Below are 17804 nucleotides of genomic sequence, written 5' to 3'. Positions count from 1 at the left end.
CATGTCTTTTTTGTTAAATCATATCAAAAATAAATCAAAGCAAAATGAATTTAAACCTATTTTTGTTTACAAAACGGATTTTTTTCAAAGGAAAAAATTGGCAATGCTGCTTAATACTTTCTAATAAAATTTTACATTTGGCGGTTTTCGTAAATAAGCAACTAATGGGTAGGTATCTACAAACTAATTGTAATTTACAATGTTGCAAGATTAAAAAATTTTTAACAAAACCAGGAAATGTAACTTTTAAAAGTTTTAAAAAGTTGGTCTAAAGCTTTTTTTTTCCTTTTTTGATCATTGACTGTAAAAAATCTAATCTCTAACAATGAAATTTTTATAAAAATTTTAGCCAAGTAGAGTTTGATCATTTAAAAATAACCTTCTACATTTTTAGTTAAAAATGCACATATTTCGTTTTGGTTTCAAATTTTGGGCCCAAATAAAAATTAGCTGATGGGTAGTATGGGCGCTTTTTTTAAACACCCTGTATACATAGTTCAAGGTGTTTATAAATGTTTCTAGCTTCAAGGGGGGCTTTGGAATTCCTGTCATGCGCTATTTTGCCGCTTTGTTTTCATAGTGAATATAACTATGTTCACAATTATTTAAATGTCACTTACGTCTACGACTTCAATTACGGTTTTGTGTTAAAATTTTAAATTTTCAGGCTTCAACACAACTTGAACAGTTTGTTTTCAAAACTAACTTTGTTCAATGATTGAGGTTAACCACAAATGTCAGTTGAAAAATCTAAACCCACATTTGTAACGAGCGGCAAATTTGTTTGACATTTGATAGCCACCCTTGGTGCTAGAAACATTTATAAACACCTTGTAAGCTTTAGGAGTCTACAATTGTGAAAAACCGGCCTCTGAAGTATGAAGACCGTAAAATTTTTCACTTTCTACGTCTTTTTATGGAAAGAAAAATTTGCGTGGAATTGCAAAACTGCAGTTTATAAAAACATAAAGATTTACGCTTAATTTATTTTTAAAGTCAACAAATTTGACTATTTGACAGTTTAAAGCACAGAAACCAGATTTTGTTGTTATCAAAGAGATAAGAAGATTTTTTTGTTTTATTTATTTTCGCTCATTTTTATCTTTCATTATTTTTATCTGGTATTTTTGAAACCTGTGGCCAAACTTTTTTTGGTGAAAAAAGAGACAATATTCTACAGCACATTGAAATTGTCAATTAAAAATGATAAACTGCTGTTAGTTTGTGAATATAACAATATAACAACAATAAATGGTGACAGAAAACAGATTGTCAGGATAATTACATGGTTTTACCAAAGATTAAGTAACTATTTAGTTAGTTCCATGCTCTTTGATTTTACTGTTACTAAAAGCGACTCATCTCCTCAATAAAAAGATCTGTTTGCTAAAAGTGATTTTAATTGCGGCAAGGTGTATTTGATGGTTTTGGGTAATAAGGTGTCTCATAATTATTATAATTCTCGGGTTTGTGATGCCATTAAATACGGCACCTATAGAAGAAACATTTCAATCTAAAAGCTTCTAAAGGCGTCCACTTATGCCTAAACATATGCTTATTATAGGTACTCGTATCTTTATTATAACCACTTCGACGGTCTCATTAGTCATTAACAAGCTCAGTTAGTCATTTTGCGATTTACTGGTGTCGTATTTTCGGAATGATGACCAATAATTGCTTTGCTGCCTTCAGTTATGTTATGACAACCCCAATAAAAATATAAGCAGAATAATTATAATGGAACCCATAAATATCAATAAAATTTTACCACTCTTCGCCAACCTCCGAAAAGAAAATAAATGCCAGGTACAGTTATGTCTTTTATTGCAGACTCATGTTTGCAAAAGAACTGTAACCAAAGAAAGTAAACTTCAAGGGTGTTTTTTTTGTAGAGTTTGTTACCTAGCTCGGTTAAAAAGCAAACGCTGGAAGGACATTGCACCTTGAAAATCGTTGAAGCAAATCTCGGTATTTTTGCAATTTGAAACTCGACAATGGTCAACGTCATTGAGAAGTCAATAACTATACAAATTTGCAATATTTACCAGACCGAAGAAAGGGTTTTATAGTGTCGTAAATTTACGTCAGAAGAAGACGTTATTTATTGCGAATACTTGCGTGCGAAACGGCCTTGCACATTTTGAGGGGAGCCGTGACTAAATGATTGCAAATCATAACAAGAGCAATTTATGTAATGGTTTTATGGCGGTCGATGGCCGGTTAAAATTTTGATTTTAAGCTCAACGAAATGAAACGGAGTCGTTTTTGTTGGTTTTGAAATTAACGATTAAATCAGTGGAAAAAACTTCACTGTTTAAGTTTCTCATCAAATTACAGTTATGACGATATTTTTAAATTACAAACATTAACATACCTATCTTAGCTCTCAGGTTACCTACGTTTTGACGCAATAATAGTGGGCCCTCATTTCCTGTTTTATACCTAACGGGATTTGAAGGACAAGGGTGATATTTATCAAATCACTGCACAAGGTGCATCCTAGAAACCAGATGGTTCTATAATCATTCACCCAAATGACCTACATTCGATACTAACGGCAACCAGATTACTAATGGGCCATGGGCTAACCCTTTCGGCAGCCTCTCATTAGTGGTAGATACCAGAAAACGACAGGTGGAGAACAGCAGGAATGAATCTTAACCTTATTAAAACTGATTTAATTTGAAAAGGTGCTTCTTTTGGCATGTGTTTTAAGACCATTAAGTTTATATTAACATGATTTAACAAAATGTTTTATGCGCCACATTTTCTCGCCTTTCATTTGCTTATCAAAAATTAATATTGAAAAGTTTTTCCCTCAATTAATGGGCGCTCACTCCATTCTAGATAAAAAAAATACTTCCAACGGCATGCCGAGGGTCTATCGCATTTTACTTCTAAACAATCAGAGCAATTAAAAAATAGCAAGAGATCAAAAACATTCTTCATGATATTCTGCGTACGGCAATCAGGCATTATCTGTCTAGTTATAATACAATTTGCATTATATTTAGTAATTCAAAGTTAAATTTTATTTTGAAATGAAGTAAAAATTAAACATCAGTTTTTTATTTTTCGATGTTTTATCTAAATTGCATGAATTTTTAACTTAATCTCATTCTGTCTATAAGTAAAAAGAATTTTTACTCCGTTTAAGCCCAAGAATGAATGAAAAAATTATGTACATACAGGTGTCCGGAAAGTCGCGCACCACCGTAAAACTGTATCATCGGACAATGCCATAAATTACCGAAAAAATGTTAAAAAACATCCATGTCTTCAATTTTTTGAGATATGAGGGATTGAAGAGTAAAAGTTTAATGCCAAAATTAACGATTTCTGAGCAATAATTTTAGGTTCAAAAGAATTTGTTACCTAAAGGACATTTTGCGCAAAGGCATGGTGCAAAAAAAATCGGAAAAATGCCTGAAAACTGTTATCAAGATTTTTGAATCAACAATCTCGATCAGTGTGGCATCGTTCACATGAAACCATAGTTGTTACATAGCAACGTTACTATGGCTTTGAATTACTAGAAATTTAAATTATTGGGAGAACAGTTCAGCAATTTTGCCATTTTCCTAATTTTCTTTTGGTCCTCCTGCGAAAACAGAGATACTGGATTTTTTTTTAACATTTTTGGTACTCTGGAGGATCACCCAATTACCCCCTTCAAGGTGGTGCGCCACTTTCCGGACACCTGTATGTACAAAGATTCCAATTGCTCAAGCCAAGTCAGTAAAGTTGTTTTAATCTTCGTCAATTCCGTTCTGCAAGCTACAAATAATAATTTTAAGCGTTATAATGATAAAATGAAGGCCTCAGGTGTTTTGAACGAATGCCAAAATGAAAAATAAAAATGACCATACATTGTGCACTTTATTTATTAAATCTTTCAATGTAAAATTCGAATGTAAAAATATAAACTAGCGTTATTGACATTTTTTTTGTTTATTTACATGACAGTATTACTTTCCCTGGTATGTTACTAAAATAAAACTCCTAAAACAAAATTCTTAATTCAGAATTGGAGACTGTTATGTAATTTCTTGAACCAAATAAAAAAAATTAGAGAATTTAAAAATTTAAAAATTTAAATCTCAACTATATTGTCAGTTTTTTTATACATGACCAAATCCAAATTTGTTAATAGTTATTTACAGTCGCGTGTGGAAACTTATATTTTACAGCGCGAAATCAGTTTGAAGCACGACGGCGTTTCTTGCAATTCAGCCGTTGAAACTTGATAAAAAGTGATGGTTTTGTAGATTTCGAGCCCTTCTTTGCGAATTCAAACCAGAAAACAGCGAAAATTAGCAAGAAATCGTCGTTTTGCATCGAAATAAGCAGATTTGTCTAAGAATTTTGATGATTTCGTGCAGATTTCAGCAGATTTTCATGATTCAGCGCTGTAAAATGGTTAACGCACAAGTGTTGTATTAAACTTTTTAGCCGAAAAACTTTTAATTGAAATAATCAGTTTTTTTCAAAATTCATGGAATCTGTCACATCTGACATTTATGAATTTCGTCATTTGTCAATTCTGTCAATTCTGTAGTTGGTGCACAAAAAGTACACAAAATGGCGCTGCACAAAAAAAATTTTTAATATGGCTTTAAAAATAGAAATATTGTCTTAATTAATAATTTAGATAATAATTTAGGTAGTTACCACTCTGGTGATCAATCTGCATTATGGTAAAGTGATTTTAATTGATAAAAATCTATTTTAAAATAAAGTGCAGCGCATTGCTATCAGTCCACTCTCCTGTGTAAATTTTCAAAAATTTTTGGGTGTAAATCAGGCTTTCAATTCTTTAGGGAGAAAATTGGAGGAAAATTGAATGTAGCGATTTTGAGGTTAACACGTTGTTACAGTTGTGTATTAATCAATAAATTCATAAAAAAATTGTAGCAAAAAAAGATTTCAATGGAGATTTAACAAGTTTTGGCAATCTTACATAAGGTGATTAGCTTCTACGCATGCCACAGTTGTGTCAAGGTCAAACGCTTTTAAGTATATGAACCTCTTAACAACTTCATAGAAGAAGTAGAAACAAACTCATAATCTCATACCAGCACATCACACTATCCGTGGAAATTATTTAAGATTGATTAAATTACGAGTCGGACAAGGACAAGGTCGGCTGACAAAGGCGTCTGACAAAGCCATCATAAGATGCAGTTGAAAAGTATAAAGTTTCATCATAAATTGAGACGTTTTTGAAATAATCTTTTCGTTTTTGTTGGGTTTTGAAGATATCGTAGGAAAATTTTTAACCTATTTTTATCTATTTTGGTAGTTTCAAAATGTTGTAATGAAATTTGGAAAGGTTACCACTATTGACCTTTTTATTTGAAATTTAGTGAAATGACTACTTTGGTTCTTCTCATTAATTGAACGAAATCACAAAGTTATAAGACAGAAACTACAAAATTTAGATATTTTCGTTTTTACAATGAGCAAAATCGCAGCATAAAGACTATAGACTTTAGTTTTGGTAGTTTTCACGATATAACAACAATAACAAACAACAAAGATACAACAATGAGGAAGCTACTGTTTGGGTCATTTTTCCACTATTCTTGAACGACAAAATTATTGAGTTGGAAAGGTTAATTTTGTAGTTTCCAATTTTAAGACGATTAAAAAATTCTGACGTTTTCTGTCATTCGGTACCTCAGAAGCATAAGAGTCTATTTTCAATTTTTGTGAAAAATGAGTTAAATAATGTTTTTTATTACTTTTTAAGTAATCTTCTTTAAGTCAGAGATAATAATCCCCATTAGATGAAAAACAAACGATTTTAGGTTTCTCAAAGGAACTAAGTACCACATCATGTTAGAAGCATAAAGAATCAACTCTTTACAGGTCTACAGTTTCTTTATTTTTTTATGCGATTTTAACGACATTTGTGGAGATTATCACTCTTGACTGCCTTATTAAGAGTGTCGATTTAAAAAAATTTAGACCAAAAAAAATTTCGAGAAGCAAATAACAATTTTTAAATATTTTTAACGACCTGTAAGTTCTTTATTTTTAATGCCACTATAACCAAATTTGCGGAGTTTATAAGTCTTGACTCTCTTATTAAGAGTACGGATTTAGAAAACTTTAGACCAAAAAGGAGAATATTTAGAAATTTTTTTTTGGACAACTGTGAAAATGTCTTTTTCAGCACTGTAATTTTGTTATTTTTAGTGCGACAGAAACAAAATTTAAGCATGTTTTTTTTGTTTGTTTTAGTAATACCACTAATTTGCAAAAATTTAGATTAAAAAGTCGAATTTTTAGAAATTTTCGTTTTAAGACCGAAAAAATGCTACCAATTTTTTTTTAAGATCTTGTAATTTCTTTATTTTTATGTGATTTTAACGAAATTTGTGGAAATTATCACTCTAGACTATCTTATTTGCATTGTCGATTTACAAAAATTTAGAGCGAAAAGGAGAATTTGTAGAAATTTTTATTTCGAGTAGCTAAAAAAAATTAAAAAAAAATTGAACGCACTTTAATTTCGACATTTTTGGTGTCACAAGAACGAAATTTGTGGGAGTTTTTTTAAAGTAAATAGTCCATACAAGTTGCTGAATTTGGGTTAATTTAAATATATCTTTGTTAGCCATTATTTCTAATGACCTTTTTTTCGTAAAAACATTATTAATTTTTTTTTAAATTTTTTATTTACAAAGTGGGACTTCAGCCCAGATAATCTAATTTTTCTTAGGCTGGGTTTTTTCCATTTTTAGTTAACCTACAGTTTTCATTAACTAATAGTAGACTACCATATAAGTGTTTTTCCATTGTCCTAAACTAATAGTTCTGAGTTAACTCACAATTTAATTTGACTAGTACATGAATTTCGAGTTAACTTGTAGTTATACAGAATTAAGAATTTACAAATTTTACTACAAGTGTCACAATATATAATTTATATTATATAAATGTATACAGGAATGGTGAGGATTATTTGCCAATGAGAAGACGTCCTCTTTTAGAACAACGAGTAAAATTTTCCCAATGCTTTCGCTTGTCGGCTACATAGAGGGTCCGGCCCTAAAATTGTCTTTAATTTTAAGGATCAAATTTTAAAAATCTGCATACGCTTATAGTTGACAAAGCTCTAGAAACTGACCCAAAAATTTGTTTTTTATCTCCGATAGTTGTGGCGTCGCGACGCCTAAAAAGTACTCCCCTATAACTTTTTACGATTTTTAAGTTTTTGCAAAAATACTTGCGAATTCAAATGGGCATAACAATTTTTTTGTTTAACTATCAGTTTACTAACTCTCAGCTGAAATATTGTGGAAAAACACTTAAATTTTTACTTAGAAGTAAACTTCTAGCTATTTTTAACTGTTAGTTGCGTAACTATAAGTTAACTAAAAGTTGGAAAAACCCACCCTAAGAAGCATAAGGAACCAAGTGTAAAAATATGCCCAAAAAATATTTTTGCATCAAAGGTTACCACTACGCACGATTTAAAATAAATAGTTATAATATAATAATAACTCGCAATTCGCTCTTAAATTGCATATTTGAAAAGAGATTAATGACACCACTGTGATTTTTTAGAATACCTGTTTTGTTAATTTTCTCAAAACTATAATTTATGAAAATAAACCCTTATGCTTCTGAGGTACCAAATTCCAGTAGCATAAATTATAGAAACACAGGTGTCCCAGAACTCGCGCCCAAGTAAGAAAGGGCGCGGGCGTATGTATGTAGGCAAAAATTATAAACCAAAATTTCGAAACTAAAATTTTTTTACTCAAAAAATAATCGAGATAAGACGAAAAAACGGTAGCCAATCCTGAAGTTGAACAGAATTTGAAAATCGGTAACTGTATAAAGAAACTAAGAGGACCTTTTTCTGGAAATATATTTAAGTTTTGATAGTTGCCATATTTTTTACTTTCAATAAATTATTGGTCCATTGTTTCAAAATTCATTAATAGGCGCCAAGAAACTGCATGACGCACAAGAGACTCAATTAAAGATGCAACTGAATAACAACAAAAAAGATCGATTTTATTGACGCAAAGTCCGCGGAAATCGTCCTTTCACTGCTCGCGGGCTATAAAAATTCATCACAAAACAATATAATTCACAATGAGACATAAGCCAAAATAACATTGGAATCCTAAAATTTGCTCGAGTCTGGTTTTAACCACAGGTCATTTTACTCAAATCATGGTGATTAGCAGGGAGTCAATTTATCAGTTCTTCGAATTGGTCCCCAGTGCCTGTGCGTTGACCAAAAACAATAATTAACTAGTTCTCTTTTTATCATTTTTTACCTTTAGTTCATAGTAGAAAAGTACTTTTTTCATTCACCTCCTTAATTACTTTTAACTTCCAGGCCAAAGACCTCTTCATTCCCCATCCATCTTATCAATTATCCATGGTTTCGCTGAATGACGAATGGTCTCGGCTCGTCCCAGATTGCCAAAGGGCCTGGATAATTTCCTGTCTGGCGGATTTGGTCGGGTCACTTCAGCTAGTGCATCTCGTTTTCAAGAACATAGAAGAGTTCGTCGACCTATGTTGTCTAATGTAGGTAACATGAGAGTGACGTCAGGCGCGTCACCTCCATGTTCCAGTGGTCTAGTTACACTCCGACAGTCTAGTTGGTCGAGCTTCCATCTTCTATGTGTGCAAGTCGACGGGTCGACGAACTCTTATGCATGTCCTCGATGGACATGGTTACGAACAGAAGAAATGAGTTCATCTTCATCGCGTTGTGTCGACGGCGAATTTGAGTTTCTATTGGGTTAGTGCGGTCGACAATGGAAAACTTAATAGGTTGAGAGGCAACCAAGAAGAATGACGGAAATTTGTTCAAACCAACTCAATTTAGATGCCTCTTGCTTTATAGTTTCTCAAAGGTTTTTCCATTTTTTGATGAAAAAGCCTCTAAATCATAATTGAATTTTTGGACATACTTTGCTACTTTCGCTCCTGTTGAAAAAAAGTACTCTGCTAAAGAGGTTTTGGAAAAGCAAACGTTAAACCTTCTTTTACAGTTTTGAGCGTCGTAATTTTTTTGTAATCAATAATTCTATTAAATTAAGGGCCTTGTCATTTTTAATAATAAAAATAAGTGATATGTAATGTAAATAATAAAGATGTGTAATATCTAAGTGTTACATTCCTTTTACAGTATATTATTCAATGAGAATTTAAATCAATTAAAATTAAGTCTTTAGAGACCTTGGTTGGACTTGAGAGAGGTCAGAAGAGATACCTTTCAGTTATTAGCCATGCTATTATTAGTACTAAGTAGTATCTATGTACTACGCGCTAATCCCTGAAGGCAAAGCGGGTTTTTGTCGTTGAAACTCTTTTTTGTTTATAAATATTCAATTCACGAAGATAAAAAATATTTAAATTCTTAAGACAGCAAAACATTGTTACTAAATAATTCGGTTCAGGTTGCATATGTCCACCCAAAGACGCTAATTTTAAAATTGTTGACGTTAAATTGGAGCTTGGGGTACAAAAGACGATCATATAGTTCTGTCAATGTGATATGTCAAAATTCAATTTTGTTGAAACCGTTTTTAGGCAGCAGTGGCAGCAGAGAGAAATTTCTCTACACATGTCTATCTAATAGTTGAGGAGTTATTTTTCAAAACTCAATAAATCCATTTCATAAATTTTGACAAAGATTAGAAAAAACGATAATTTGTTTAATTTTCTTCAAATTTACTTGAACTATTTTGGCATAAGAGGGTAACACAATGTTTGTTTTTTTACAGAATAAAAAATACACATTGTTAAATTTACTCATAATAATTCCAATTTCACATCAAATCCAATGTCAGTCAAAATTGGATTTATTGAGTTTTGAAAAATAACTCACTCAATTTATGCAACTACCATATTACCATCTAGAGATATAAAGTAATATCAACTCACATTTTCCATGACAACACAGCAAGATGGCCTTCTTAATGCTGGTAAATTTGTCATTGCTATGAGTTCTATCAATTCACTTAATATTTTAATTGACACTAGATAAAATCTTGTTTTATAATCGAGTATAATGGCATTTTGTACAAAAAAATCTAATTTTTTGCGTGGATATAATGTATCATTATTCATTATATTCTTATTACCTATAGTAGGTATAATAAAAAGTTCTTTTAAGATTCAAGTTTCAAAAACAATAATTTTTGTTACTAGTGGCTAGTTGATTTTAGAAATCATGAACGGCTAAAGTCAAAAATAAATACAAATTTGACAGCTGATTTGACGTATTTGTGTGCAATATGCAGTTTTTTGCCTAAGACTTGACTTGCATTGAAAGACTTTAAAATATTAATTACATCCAGTAAAACCACGAAAGCTCAGCGTCATCTTTCGTTTAAGAAACTTAGTCTAACTTCATCGCGTACAACTACAAAAGCTCTGCATTTGGTAAAGCTTTCTCTTAAAAGACTAAGTCGAACTACAGCTAGAACAACTACGAAAGCTCAGCCTTAGCTTTCGTTCAAAATACTCAGTCGAATTCATATAGTGTAACTAAGAAAGCTCAGCCTCAGCTTTCGTTTAACTACATCTAATTATTTCAACTAAGAAAAATCAATTTTTGGCTGCGCTTTTGTTTAAAAAACTTAGACTAGTTAGATCCAGTACAATTACGAAAGCTTAGCGCCTACTTTCGTTTAAACTCTCAGTCTAACTACATCTAGTTCAACTAGCTCAATTTTTGACTGAGTTTTCGTTTAAAAACGCTATATAACTACACCCAAAAGCTTAGTTTCTGCTTTCGTTTAAAAGGCTAAGTTGAACTACACCTAAACAACTACGAAAACTCAGCCTCAGTTTTCGTTTGCAAAGCCCAGTCTTACTACATCTAGTACAACCAAGAAAGCTCAGCCTTTGACTGAGTTTTCGTTAAAAGAATCAATGTAACTACACCCAATACAACTACGAAAGCTCAACCTTAGCTTTCGTTCAAAATACTCAGTCGAATTCATATAGTGCAACTACAAAAGCTCTGCGTCAGTTTTCGCTTAACTACATCTACTTAGTTCAACTAAGAAAACTCAGTCTTTGGCTTGCTTTTGTTTAAAAACCGTAGGCTAGCTACATTAAGTACAATTACGAAAGCTCAGCGTTTGCTTTCGTTTAAACACTCAGTCTAACTACATCTAGTTCAACTAGCACAATTTTTGACTGAGTTTTCGTTTAAAAAACGCAATCTAATTACTCCCAAAAGCTCAATTTCTGCTTTCGTTTAAAAGACTAAGTCGAACTACACCTAAACAACTATGAAAGCTCAGCCTCAGTTTTCGTTTGCAAAGCCCAGTTTTACTACATCTAGTACAACCAAGAAAGCTCAGCCTTTGACTGAGTTTTCGTTAAAAGAATCAATGTAACTACACCCAATACAACTACGAAAGCTCAGCCTAGCTTTCGTTCAAAATACTCAGTCGAATTCATATAGTGAAACTACGAAAGCTCTGCGTCAGCTTTTGTTTAACTACATCTACTTAGTTCAACTAAGAAAACTCAGTCTTTGGCTTGCTTTTGTTTAAAAACCGTAGGCTAGCTACATTAAGTACAATTACGAAAGCTCAGCGTTTGCTTTCGTTTAAACACTCAGTCTAACTACATCTAGTTCAACTAGCACAATTTTTGACTGAGTTTTCGTTTAAAAAACGCAATCTAATTACTCCCAAAAGCTCAATTTCTGCTTTCGTTTAAAAGACTGAGTCGAACTACACCTAAACAACTACGAAAGCTCAGCCTCAGTTTTCGTTTGCAAAGCACAGTCTTACTACATCTAGTACAACCAAGAAAGCTCAGCCTTTGACTAAGTTTTCGTTAAAAGAATCAATGTAACTACACCCAATACAACTACAAAAGCTCAACCTTAGCTTTCGTTCAAAATATTCAGTCGAATTCATATAGTGTAACTACAAAAGCTCTGCGTCAGTTTTCGCTTAACTACATCTACTTAGTTCAACTAAGAAAACTCAGTCTTTGGCTTGCTTTTGTTTAAAAACCGTAGGCTAGCTACATTAAGTACAATTACGAAAGCTCAGCGTTTGCTTTCGTTTAAACACTCAGTCTAACTACATCTAGTTCAACTAGCACAATTTTTGACTGAGTTTTCGTTTAAAAAACGCAATCTAATTACTCCCAAAAGCTCAATTTCTGCTTTCGTTTAAAAGACTGAGTCGAACTACACCTAAACAACTACGAAAGCTCAGCCTCAGTTTTCGTTTGCAAAGCACAGTCTTACTACATCTAGTACAACCAAGAAAGCTCAGCCTTTGACTAAGTTTTCGTTAAAAGAATCAATGTAACTACACCCAATACAACTACAAAAGCTCAACCTTAGCTTTCGTTCAAAATATTCAGTCGAATTCATATAGTGTAACTACAAAAGCTCTGCGTCAGTTTTCGCTTAACTACATCTACTTAGTTCAACTAAGAAAACTCAGTCTTTGGCTTGCTTTTGTTTAAAAACCGTAGGCTAGCTACATTAAGTACAATTACGAAAGCTCAGCGTTTGCTTTCGTTTAAACACTCAGTCTAACTACATCTAGTTTAACTAGCACAATTTTTGACTGAGTTTTCGTTTAAAAAACGCAACCTAATTACTCCCAAAAGCTCAATTTCTGCTTTCGTTTAAAAGACTGAGTCGAACTACACCTAAACAACTACGAAAGCTCAGCCTCAGTTTTCGTTTGCAAAGCCCAGTCTTACTACATCTAGTACAACCAAGAAAGCTCAGCCTTTGACTGAGTTTTCGTTAAAAGAATCAATGTAACTACACCCAATACAACTACAAAAGCTCAGCCTAGCTTTCGTTCAAAATACTCAGTCGAATTCATATAGTGTAACTACAAAAGCTCTGCGTCAGTTTTCGCTTAACTACATTTACTTAGTTCAACTAAGAAAACTCAGTCTTTGGCTTGCTTTTGTTTAAAAACCGTAGGCTAGCTACATTAAGTACAATTACGAAAGCTCAGCGTTTGCTTTCGTTTAAACACTCAGTCTAACTACATCTAGTTCAACTAGCACAATTTTTGACTGAGTTTTCGTTTAAAAAACGCAATCTAATTACTCCCAAAAGCTCAATTTCTGCTTTCGTTTAAAAGACTAAGTCGAACTACACCTAAACAACTATGAAAGCTCAGCCTCAGTTTTCGTTTGCAAAGCCCAGTCTTACTACATCTAGTACAACCAAGAAAGCTCAGCCTTTGACTAAGTTTTCGTTAAAAGAATCAATGTAACTACACCCAATACAACTACGAAAGCTCAACCTTAGCTTTCGTTCAAAATACTCAGTCGAATTCATATAGTGTAACTACAAAAGCTCTGCGTCAGTTTTCGCTTAACTACATCTACTTAGTTCAACTAAGAAAACTCAGTCTTTGGCTTGCTTTTGTTTAAAAACCGTAGGCTAGCTACATTAAGTACAATTACGAAAACGCAGCGTTTGCTTTCGTTTAAACACTCAGTCTAACTACATCTAGTTCAACTAGCACAATTTTTGACTGAGTTTTCGTTTAAAAAACGCAATCTAATTACTCCCAAAAGCTCAATTTCTGCTTTCGTTTAAAAGACTAAGTCGAACTACACCTAAACAACTATGAAAGCTCAACCTCAGTTTTCGTTTGCAAAGCCCAGTCTTACTACATCTAGTACAACCAAGAAAGCTCAGCCTTTGACTGAGTTTTCGTTAAAAGAATCAATGTAACTACACCCAATACAACTACGAAAGCTCAACCTTAGCTTTCGTTCAAAATACTCAGTCGAATTCATATAGTGTAACTACAAAAGCTCTGCGTCAGTTTTCGCTTAACTACATCTACTTAGTTCAACTAAGAAAACTCAGTCTTTGGCTTGCTTTTGTTTAAAAACCGTAGGCTAGCTACATTAAGTACAATTACGAAAGCTCAGCGTTTGCTTTCGTTTAAACACTCAGTCTAACTACATCTAGTTCAACTAGCACAATTTTTGACTGAGTTTTCGTTTAAAAAACGCAATCTAATTACTCCCAAAAGCTCAATTTCTGCTTTCGTTTAAAAGACTGAGTCGAACTACACCTAAACAACTACGAAAGCTCAGCCTCAGTTTTCGTTTGCAAAGCACAGTCTTACTACATCTAGTACAACCAAGAAAGCTCAGCCTTTGACTAAGTTTTCGTTAAAAGAATCAATGTAACTACACCCAATACAACTACAAAAGCTCAACCTTAGCTTTCGTTCAAAATATTCAGTCGAATTCATATAGTGTAACTACAAAAGCTCTGCGTCAGTTTTCGCTTAACTACATCTACTTAGTTCAACTAAGAAAACTCAGTCTTTGGCTTGCTTTTGTTTAAAAACCGTAGGCTAGCTACATTAAGTACAATTACGAAAGCTCAGCGTTTGCTTTCGTTTAAACACTCAGTCTAACTACATCTAGTTTAACTAGCACAATTTTTGACTGAGTTTTCGTTTAAAAAACGCAACCTAATTACTCCCAAAAGCTCAATTTCTGCTTTCGTTTAAAAGACTGAGTCGAACTACACCTAAACAACTACGAAAGCTCAGCCTCAGTTTTCGTTTGCAAAGCCCAGTCTTACTACATCTAGTACAACCAAGAAAGCTCAGCCTTTGACTGAGTTTTCGTTAAAAGAATCAATGTAACTACACCCAATACAACTACAAAAGCTCAGCCTAGCTTTCGTTCAAAATACTCAGTCGAATTCATATAGTGTAACTACAAAAGCTCTGCGTCAGTTTTCGCTTAACTACATTTACTTAGTTCAACTAAGAAAACTCAGTCTTTGGCTTGCTTTTGTTTAAAAACCGTAGGCTAGCTACATTAAGTACAATTACTAAAACTCAGCGTTTGCTTTCGTTTAAACACTCAGTCTAACTACATCTAGTTTAACTAGCACAATTTTTGACTGAGTTTTCGTTTAAAAAACGCAATCTAATTACTCCCAAAAGCTCAATTTCTGCTTTCGTTTAAAAGACTAAGTCGAACTACACCTAAACAACTATGAAAGCTCAGCCTCAGTTTTCGTTTGCAAAGCCCAGTCTTACTACATCTAGTACAACCAAGAAAGCTCAGCCTTTGACTGAGTTTTCGTTTAAAAGAATCAATGTAACTACACCCAATACAACTACGAAAGCTCAGCCTAGCTTTCGTTCAAAATACTCAGTCGAATTCATATAGTGAAACTACGAAAGCTCTGCGTCAGCTTTTGTTTAACTACATCTACTTAGTTCAACTAAGAAAACTCAGTCTTTGGCTGGGCTTTTGTTTAAAAACCGTAGGCTAGCTACATTAAGCACAATTACGAAAGCTCAGCGTTTGCTTTCGTTTAAACACTCAGTCAAACTACATCAAGTTCAACTAGCTCAATTTTTGACTGAGTTTTCGTTTAAAAAACGCAATCTAACAACACTCAAAAGCTCAGTTTCTGCTTTCGTTTAAAAGAGTCAGTCGAACTACATTTAGTACAACTAAAGAAGCTCATCTTTTGGCTTCGCTTTTTGTATGAGCTTTCACTTTGAGCCACATTTCAGTTACAGCAACTTTGAGTCCCAAATGGACAAAATGACAATAATGCCAATCTTGGCATCATTAAAGTTAAATTAATCAGGTATCAACCCTCAAATTAATAAGGCCGCTACCGATTACCGTCCGCTAAAGTATCTTTTTGCGGACCAGTACCAAAAAAATTTGACTTCATCTGAAGTTTGGCTGAAACCAACAAGGACAAGTGAATGGAAAAGCTTTCGTATTTATTGATAAATAAGTTATAATTACTCATCTTTTATTTTAGTACTTTTTGTAATCCTGAAGTCAACACTGAAAATTAATTGCTAATTATGTTTAGAAGGCCAAAAATAATACGGAAGATGGTCTTCATGGTCGACTAACAAAAAGCACCCAAGAGATGGTTGTCTGGAGAATCATCATCGCTGCTTAAAATTTCGATTATGTTGATTCTTTTCACTGATGACTGGTAGCCTTGCCATCACTAACAAGCTGTCGTACAGTAAAAAATTTCGATTTTCTTCAGTGTCTTCGTCTTCATGATCGCTCAATCAAAACTTTTGAAGATTTTCTCAACTATATTGTTGGTGCACCTACTATAAACGGTTACTAACCTTTGGTAATAATCACTATAGTTCTGAGTGAAGGCCAAGCTGGAGGAAGTAACTGAATAACAATGACACGGACGCGTAGCCATGAATGGGGACATTTTCAGCACTTCATTACTAAAAGTAAATTCTTTGCTATCCACCGGAAAAGGAAGCATTTTACAACAACATAGTAACAGTGATCCAGATTTTCACACTCACGTGGGCGACATATGACTAGCAAAAAAAAATAAACAAAAATCTATTCCACTGCCTTATTTCCTCATCGGCGTCAAAATTGGCCAAGACAACCCACAAGATCTCTTGTGCGAAAACACGGTCATCAACCTCTCTTCGTAATGTGTTACGCTATCCTCCGCAATATGAGAGAAATCACGGACGTCCGTGTATCCTTTCAAAAAGCACAACGAAGAAGAATCAGCGGGAATGTCGTTGCTTGGACGCGCCAGTAGGTGTAAAAATGCCGTGAATTGAGGGCGAAAGGTAAACCGTAAGGTGTGTTGAAGTAAAATCGGAACGAAACGGAATTGAATTTACTCATGGAAAAGCCGAGAAGAAATGAAAACGTTTGTGCGAAAAACACTTTTCTCCTTGATTTTCAGGCATTTTTCACTTTGATCTGCGTCGTAGGAAATAAATAGAATGTTGGGTCATAAATAGTTTGTTGCACCAGAAGCTTTTCAGCAAGAGCTCGTTTTGACTTTGGAAGGTAAAATCGAAATTCCAACACCATGATGGAGTCATTAAAAACACAAGTTTGGAGTTTAATTTCTAACCACAATAAGCAATCATCCATTGTATAGACATCATTAGATTCTTTTATCAATGAAGTTAGCCAAAGAATATCTGAAGAAAAGAAAAATTATCGTCTATCATTACACCATACGGTGTTCAAGTGCGATCGCCTCCTTTACCGCGACTTTGGCACTTATCCGAAGAATGACTTAGCTCTCTTTTCGCCTAAAACAAAGCCAGGTATCAAGTTCATTGACTTGTGACGTCAGCGGACCTAACCTAACGTAAGTGAAGACTGCGTTCCAACAGCAACTTTCAAATCTTTGTAGGTGTTGCATTCCACCCTACATTGTGCGACAGAAAGAAATGGATTACATCATTTAAGGACCTTCCGAAAAATTCATCCATTTGGGTCAACCACAAAGTTCAGTAGCGACTTTGCTTCACATCGCTGAATTTTAGTCCTCTTTCTGTGCAAAAGACTTGTGAGGTGCTAAACAGAATGTGTTACGACCCAAGTTTATTGAACTCTTTACGATGTAGAACAGAGCAAACTCAATTAAATTTTCGTTTCGTTCATTACAACAACAATCTGATTCTATGAAAACGATATCTTTCTCAAAAAAACGAATCTTGAGCATGAAGAAAAGGGTTAACGGAACATCCAATTTTTTTCAGGAGAAAGAGCAATTAGGCAAATTTTCGGAACCGTACTTTCTACCCCCCGTAGGTGTTGTAAATCGTAAGCCATAAATCCTGAAGTATTGTTGTGGTTTATGGCAAACCACCCTCTGACTTCGCGTTATTTACAAGTCCCGGAATGTTGAAAAGAACTGTCACAAATTTAAAATACAATACAAATTACCGGTTGACCCACAGAAATGTAAGGGACAAGCAAATTTAATTGTTCCGGTGGCGTGTTTAAGTCATAAAATTTGTCTCGGG

This window comes from Gnatocerus cornutus, chromosome 5, assembly GCF_029298725.1.
Source record: "Gnatocerus cornutus isolate USDA-ARS CGAHR chromosome 5, icGnaCorn1.1, whole genome shotgun sequence".
Taxonomy (NCBI): Eukaryota; Metazoa; Arthropoda; class Insecta; order Coleoptera; family Tenebrionidae; genus Gnatocerus; species Gnatocerus cornutus.
This window is presented reverse-complemented; position numbering follows the sequence as displayed.